This window comes from Aegilops tauschii, chromosome 3 (genome assembly GCF_002575655.3).
Source record: "Aegilops tauschii subsp. strangulata cultivar AL8/78 chromosome 3, Aet v6.0, whole genome shotgun sequence".
NCBI classification, from domain to species: Eukaryota; Viridiplantae; Streptophyta; class Magnoliopsida; order Poales; family Poaceae; genus Aegilops; species Aegilops tauschii.
Window position 1 is genome coordinate 60,488,556 of NC_053037.3, and position 8,758 is coordinate 60,497,313.

Here is an 8,758-nt window from a genome sequence, read left to right on the forward strand (position 1 = left end):
CTATCGGCGCGGATGCGCCTAGCTTGCTCTGCGTCGCCCCATCGATCATGTTGTGCAGCGAGCTGCAGCCTGTCGGCGCTGACATGCCTATCTTGATCCGCGGTGCTCAAGCGCCATGCGCCAAAGGTCTGCTCAACCCTGGCGATGACGTGCATCACAGCGTCATCCATCGCGTTGCCGGGGAGCGCGTCGGCCTCGACGGGCCGTGGCGCCTGCTTGTTTTCCTCATCGACAAGGTTGATGGCAGAGGAGACGCTTTGGTGGGTTGGCATGCTTGGAAAAGGTGGATGTGCTACAGGCTGCACTTGTCATCTCCGTGCGTCACGCGCCGCCTATGCGCAATATCGCTGGGTGGCGGGAAACAGGTAATGTAATGGCGGGAAACGGTGGCGTGTTCATAAAACAGCATCAATTAATGGAAACTTAGCATAGAAGGAACATCGAGCTAGCAAAAGAAGTAGATGATGACCAGATGAACACGGACCACACTAGGGAACCCGTCGGTGATGAATTCATCAATCCCAAACGGTTGAATACTAGCAAGTGTTTGCGCACAACACACACGGCCTATTCCATCACAAACAGGTCGGATGGATCAACTGTATGCCACGTATCGCACATTGTCAAAAAGTAATGCGGTGGAACTTCTTTAACATGTGTTAAAAAATAAAAAACAAGGACCTCGAGGTTAAATTAACTCATGGGATGGGTCGTATCAGTCATTTAATTTGACAAATATGACACATCCTATCAATTACTTTAACATCAACACAACTTCCCATTCAGTCACCCATCTGATGGCTACTCCAGCCTGAGCACACTTAACTTCAGAGTTTTCTTACATGAGCTACTAGTGGAACAGCTAGTCCTTGCTGATAGGATGCCTCTTCGCATCCTTATGGCTTATCCGGATGACCGCCCGTCCCCCAATGGCCAATAGATGTTGTGTAGATAGGGCATATCACATACTTATTATTAGAAGCAATCGTCTGTGTTATTATCGGTCTTCGCACACATTTCTGATTACAGACCTGTTTGCGGCGTATCACACACATCTTGTTATATTGAACCGTTTCTGTTCTCTTGTCTCAACGCAAACAGTTCATCCGAGTGAACCGCATGCTGTATATCGCACACATCTTCATCTGGCTGCCCATTTCTTTTGTGTTGCCTAATCACAAACAGTTCATCCGAGTGAGCCGTATGATGTATATCGCACACACCTTCATCTGGCTGCCCATTTCTTTTGTTCCTCCTCACCGCAAACAGTTAATTGAGCTGAACCGTATGCCCTGCATCGCACATGCAACTAAAATCTGAACCGTGTTTGATGCATCCTCCATCGCAAACGTTTTGCACCTTTTTTGACGGTTATTTTACACCACCATTTGTGATTATGGCATCGCACACAGTTTCGTCGATGGTTCTCTGATCGTAGTGTCGCGTTAGCAGCATCCTGCGGTAGTGCCACATCATCGGGATCGAGGTTGACACGGCCGCCGCGGGCAATGATGAAGTCGCAGGCTGCCTTTGTCTTGACTGAATCGCAGAGGTCCTCTGCCCATTCCTTGCAGGGCATCAGGCTCTCGATGAGCACTGGTGACGGCGGCTCTTCGGGCGGGTCGTCGATCATGCCGCCGAGCAACTCTGGATCTTTTGCACGGTGGATGGCAAACTGCTCATCACACCTCCTCTGCAATATGTTGATTGTGCTCCCAAGGACTGTGACGCCGATATCGCTACCGATGGGCCATGGTGCCTGCACCGGCCGATGAAGCTCTTGCTCCCCGACCTACTCGGGCTCGTTCCCCTCGCCGAACATGTAACGCATGTAGGCGTCAACGTCGAAGCTTTGGTCGTTGCCTGGCATGCTTGGAATAACTACTGGTAGATGGGTGAGGACTAGATCTTCGTAGAGTGTCGCGGCGGTGCGTTGCCGCCTGGGTTATATGCAGCAAGCCATTAGCTGGTGGCATGAAACCGGTGAGGGAATAGGCGTGGATTTTACAATTCACCCATGTGGAGCATGGGAAGCATTCGCTGGAGCACGGGAAGACTAAGTGGAGCACACACACAACCCGAATACCGTATCCAGTGCCACGTGTTATTTATCACACAAGTGTTAACATAAGGAAACGCATGTGTAATACTAATCATCGCACATGAGTACTCACAGATGCATCGTGTGCGATACTCCTAGCCACCGCAAGCAACTAGTTTGCATTTTTCAAAGTTTTTTGTACACACAGAATCGCACACGAACTAACTGTATTAACTGTATGTGTTGTAATTTCTCATCGCAAACAGTTCATCCGAGTCGGCTGTTTGCCACGTATCACACACATCTTGTTAAGTTGAACCATTTCTGTTGTGTTCGCTAATCGAAAACAGTTTGTCCGAGTGAACCGTATGCCCTATATCACACACACCTTGATCTGGCTAACCGTTTATGTTGCACCCCCTAGTAGCAAACGGTTCATCGGAGCGAACTGTATGCCGTTTATCGTGCACACATTGATATGGCTGCCCGTTTCTATTGTTCTGCCTCATCGCAAACAGTTCGAACGGGTTAACCGTGTGCCCTGAATCGCACACGCAACTAAAATCTGAACCGTGTTTGATGGCTCCGCGATCGCAAACGTTTTGCACCTTTTTTGATGGTTTTTTACATCCCGTTTTGTGATTAATGCATCGCACACAGTTTCGTCAAAGGGTCTCTGATCGTAGTGTCGCGTTAGCAGGATCCTGCAGTAGTGCAAGAACTAGAAAATCAGTAGGGTATTTTATTTTCCCACACAAGACTTCAGCATCTCTAACAATCCCAATTGGTGAGATAGTATCTCTATTAGCAAGCTTAATAGTAACATCAATATCTTCTATTTCAGCAGGTGCAATATCATTCATAATTTCTTGGTATAAAGTAAAGGGAATTGCACTCACAGTAGCGCCCAAATCACATAAGCCATGATAACAATGATCTCCTATCTTAACAAAGACAACAGGCATCCGAACAATAGGTCTATGTTTATCTTTATCATCGGGTTTAGCAATTCTAGCAGCTTCATCACAGAAATAAATAACATGCCCATCAATATTATCAACCAAGAGATCTTTAACCAAAGCAATACTAGGTTCAACTTTAATTTATTTAGGGGGGTGTAGGTGTGGTTTCTCAATACAAGCAATAGGAATAACAGGATCAACATTATAAGTAATGGTATCTTCTTCAGCTTTAATGGGTTCTACTATTTTTACTTCAATGGGAGGATGATATTTAAACCACTTATCCTTAGGGAGATCACCATGAGTAGCAAATGATTCATAGAAAGAAGATACTATCTAAGAGTCAAGCCCATACTTAGTGCTAAATTCACGAAAAGCATCGGTATCCATAAAAGATTTAACACAATCAAACTTAGGTTTATACCTTACTCCTTACCTTCGTCGAGCTCCCGATCTTCAGAGTTGCGTTTAATTCTTTCCAAAACCTCCCATTTGAATTCAATAGTCTTCTTCATAAAAGAACCGGTACAAGAAGTATCGGGCATGGATTGATCATTACGAGAAAGTCGAGCATAAAATTCTGAATAATAATTTCTCTTGAGAGCTCATGATTGGGGCATGAATATAACATTGACTTAAGCCTCCCCCAAGCTTGAGCGATACTATCTCCTTCACGAGGCCAAAAATTATATATATCGATCACCACTTGATGGCATCCTCTCCATGGGTTGTATGAGATCTTCCTCTTGACGCAAGCCCATGGAAACATACCTAACCCCACATAGAACTCTCACGTAGACCATGGGTTAGTACACAAAGCATAATGGACAATGCTTACCATACCATGGGATCACTTGATCCCTCTCGGTACATCTTCTACACTTTATGAGTTCATAAACTTGATTCACTCTTGACTTAGCCTTGATCAACCATGAATCTTTCCAACTCTCTTCATTTTGATGATGTCTTGAAGGTAAATATGAATGATCACACAATTTTCTTCTTCAAGACATGCTTGCAATAAGCTCAACACTCACATGAACAATCTTTGGATAATTCCTTAATTCCACCTTGGTCAACTCATAAACTCCTTGAAACCAACACATGGACTTCAAGAAAAGCCTATGGACAAATCCTTCAAATATAACTCAATGCAACCATTAGTCCATAGAGAATGTCATAGATTACCAAAACCACACGTGGGGGCACCGCTTGTCCTTTCAGGTGTATCTTCTCCTCGACCGAAAGAACAAGAAGTTGCTCCTCAACCTACTGCACTTACTAAAAATATTTATTATGAAATTCCTTTGGGTATGATAGAGAAACTTCTAGCTAATCCTTGTGTAGGAGATGGAACACTACATCGTGATATGGATCTAACCTATGTGGATGAAGTTTGTGGATTATTTAAGCTTGTAGGTTTTCCCGAGGATGAATTCAAGAAGAATGTCTTCCCTTTATCTTTGAAGGGAAAGGCATTGACATGGTATAGGCTATGTGATGATATTGGATCTTGGAATTACAACCGATTGAAATTGGAATTTCATCAGAAGTTTTATCCTATGCATCATGTTCATCGTGATCAGAATTCCATCAAGATTGCGGTGTGCAAGGTCAAGTGGAGCATCACGAAGAGATCAAGTGCTTGAAGCTTGCCGTCCATTGTGGTGTCAATGGACTTGTGAAGATATGCCAAAGAGTGGCTCACCCATAGTGGAGTATGGGGGAGCAATCAACTAGTTTTCATCAAGCCAACGGAATCAAGAAAGGTGGTCCAACTTGAAGGAGTCAAGATCATCATCATCTAGCTCAAGTGGACTGTGTGCAAGGCAAAGGTTCGCCCTTGATAGGTTTTCTATTTTACCGGTCTCATGGTGGTAGTTGGGAGACCGGGTTATAGGATCGATTGGCGTACTATCAAGGGGGGCTCTTGATGAGTAGCTTGATTGTATCGTTCGTAGAGAGCCCAAACCATTGCATCCTTGCATCATCTTTATTGGCTCTTGTTTGTTTCATCTCCTTGTGAGATTTGGAGTTTATGGTCATCTTGATGACAAGCTCGAGTTCATCGAAAACGGAGTTCACATGCTTCTTCTATGATTTTTTCGATGTTGGAGGTTATGTCGGTTCTTCTCTATTTTAGGTTTCACTCCTCTATTTGTTTGGCATACCTCCCATGCCTCTTCTTACTATTACCAGTCGTTGTTTGGATAGTACTAGTCATCATCTATCCAACAAGTTTGAGTTTGTTGATTTCGGAGTCCATTTTCAAAAGTTGCGATTGTTTCGGTCCTACCTATTTCTTCTGTTTTGCTTGGGCTATTTCGTGGCACCCAAGCAGTAGTACCGCTCAGTACCATGGTAGTACCGCTTGCGGTACTTCCGCTATGGACTACCGCAGCCACTGCGGCTTGGTAAAAGTCTTATGTGCATGTTTCTGTTGCCTGTTTCCTCTCAAGTAGTGCGGTAGTAGTGCGGTAGTAGTGCGGTAGTAGTGTGGTAGTACCGCTCAAGTAGTAGTACTGCACCCGCGAGCGGTAGTACCGCTTGTGCTTCAATGGTTGTGCTTGTTTCTATTGCCTATTTCCCCTAAGCGGTAGTAGAGCGGTAATAGAGCGGTAGTACCGCTGAAGTGGTAGTAGAGCGGTACTACCTCTCTAGCAGATCTACTATTCGTGTTATCTGCCTCGTTGGGCTGTTTTGGCCGTGCTAAGCGGTAGTACCGCTTCGCCAAGTGGTAGTACCGCTTGTGCATGACCTGAGCACATAACGGTTGGATTCGGGAGGTCCTATAAAAGGGGGGTCTTCTTCCCCATTGAACCTTATCCTTTGAGCTCGTGTTCTTCCCCCATTGTTGACCTTCTTCGAGCTTGCTATCTCTCAATCCCTCCATGGATTCTTGATAGTTTTGGGGGTGGGGGAGAGAGAGGAGATCTTGATCCACATTTCCATCAATCAATTTCTCATCTATGTGAGGGGAATCCCTTGGATCTAGATCTTGGAGTTCTTCGTGTTCTCCTTCTTGTTCTTCCTCTCATTTTCCTCCATAGCTTTCGATGCTTTGGTGGGATTTGAAAGTGAGGTACTTGGGCACTCAGTGTGCCCGTGCCATTGCATTTGGTGCATCGGTTTGAGTTCTCCACGGTGATACGTGGAAGTGAAGTTGAGTAGCTTATTACTCTTGGGTGCTTGGTACCCTTGAGCTTGTTCCTCTTGGGTGCTTGGGCGCCCTAGACGGTTGGTGGTGTTCGGAGCTCAATCATTGTGGTGTAAAGCTCCGGGCAAGCGTCGGGGTCTCCAATTAGGTTGTGGAGATCGCCCCGAGCAATTTGACGGGTACCAGTGACCGCCCCCAAGGGTTGCCAAAGTGTACGGGCTCAGTGACCGCCCCCAAGGGTTGCCATTTGTATGGGTTCGGTGACCGCCCTCAAGGGTCCCTTAGTGGAATCACGACATCTTGCATTGTGCGAGGGTGTGAGGAGATTGCGGTGGCCCTAGTGGCTTCTTGGGGAGCATTGTGCCTTCACACCGCTCCAAACGGAGATTAGCATCCGCAAGGGTGTGAACTTGGGGATATATCATCGTCTCCGCGTGCCTCGGTTATCTTTTACCCGAGCCCTTTACTTATGCACTTTACTTTGTGATAGCCATATTGTTTCTTGTCATATATCTTGCTATCACCTAGTTGTTTATTTTGCTTAGCATAAGTTGTTGGTGCACATAGGTGTGCCTAGTTGTTGTAGGTTTTGTGCTTGACAAATTAACCGCTAGGTTTATTCCGCATTTGTTGAAGCCTAAACCGTAATTATTTTAAAGCGCCTATTCACCCCCCCTCTAGGCGACATCCACGATCTTTCAATTGGTATCAGAGCCTCGTCTCTCTTTGTTAGGCTTAACCGCCTAGAGAGTAAAGATGTCGACTAAGGGATTAGGATTCTCTGACACTCTTAGTTTCGATGGCACAAATTTTGATGTTTGGGTAATTCGCATGCTTAATCTCTTTAGGGTCATGGACCCAAATTTAGAGCGAATTGTAGATATGGGTTTTTCTCGTCCAAAGGATCCCCAAAGATTGTCTTTAGAAGATGAGAAAAACTCTTATCTCAATGCTCAAGCTTCTAATGTGCTTTTCTATGCTTTGAGCAATGTAGTTATATTTCAACTCATGCCGTTCCGGGATCCTCATGAGTTGTGGACAAAGCTTCAAGATAAATATGGTGTGTCCAAGATTTGTGGGGATTATCGTTCTTCCTCCACCTACATGGATTGCTACAAGGTAATGTTATGGTGAGTAGTGTTGTTCATTTCAATGATGATAGTGTGCTTATCGTTGATGACTCTTCATCACTATCTTGTTGCAATGCTCCATCTTTGGACTTTAACACTTCGTGCACCTTACATGTTTCTCATGCTTGTGTTGATAGTCCGTGCATATCATGTATAAATTGTTTGACTAAATCTCATGATGATATGCTTGCTATATCTTGTTGCCATGATAAAAATGCATGTATCTCCTCGATTTGTTGTGCTAACAATGTAGAGGAAACCCAACACTCCATGGAACAATATGTGGTCTTGAACGTTGCTTCAAGGGATCCTACATCATCATCAATTGCTTTTTACCTTATGGCTAAGGCTTCAAAGGTATCTCCTACTTTGAACCCCAATATGTCTCTTGATGATGATGTTAATCTAATGATGATGATGATAATGATGAAGAGAATGATAATGTTGCTTCCTTAAAAATTAAGGGGGAAATGATATTTAAAGCTCTTCATAAGAATAAAATTGCTCGTTCCAACTTCATGGAAATCATGTCTATTGCCATTGAGGGCAAGAAATACATTGAGGAGTTGGAATATCATCTCGAGGAGCATGAGGTCACCATTGATAAAATGGAAGGTCATGAGCGTGATTACGCTAACGAGATCGCGGACCTCTCTCAAGCTCTTTAACTTGAACAAACCACCAAGGAATCTCTTGAGGAGACCTTTGCTCTAGAATTATGTAGAATAAAGGAATCTCATGATAGAGCACTTGAGGTGGCCAATGATTTCAAAACTAAAAATGCTAAGCTTGAAGTTGCTCATGCTAGACTCCTTGAGGATTTTGAGCACCCCAAAAATGGATCAAGGGTCATCAAGGGTGATCTCATCAAACTCACCGACTCTCATGCTCAACTCGAAGCTTCTTATTTAAAAGATCTTGCCAAGTTGTCCTCTCCTATTGTTGTTAATGATGATGCTTGTGCTACTAACTCTATTACTTGTGAAGCATCCATTTTGAAGGAGAATGTTGAGCTACTAGCTCAACTTGAGTTGCTATCTAGCAATTATGAGAAATTGGAAGAAAGCCATGAAAAGCTCTCAAGCTCTCATGATGATCTTCTAGTATCCCATAATGTGCTAAAGATAGCTCATGAGGCCATGATTGCTAAGTTAACATCTAGTGAGCCTCATGTGGATACTAGCACTACTTTTAGTCAAAATGCTATATTGCCTTGTGCTAGTCCTCGTAACTCATCCATGCATAACATTGGTACATCTTGTGATGAATTACTTTCCTTGCCTTGTTGCTCTAACGATGAAGCTTATACTTCCTCTAGTGCTTGTGTTGAGACTAACCATGTAGAGGAAATCAAAGAGCTCAAGTCCCAAGTCACTTCTAAGAAAGACTTGGAAAAGTGTCATGAAGGGAAGGCCACACTCAACAATACCTTGAGTGTGCAAAAATCTCCCAATGACAAAGGTGGACT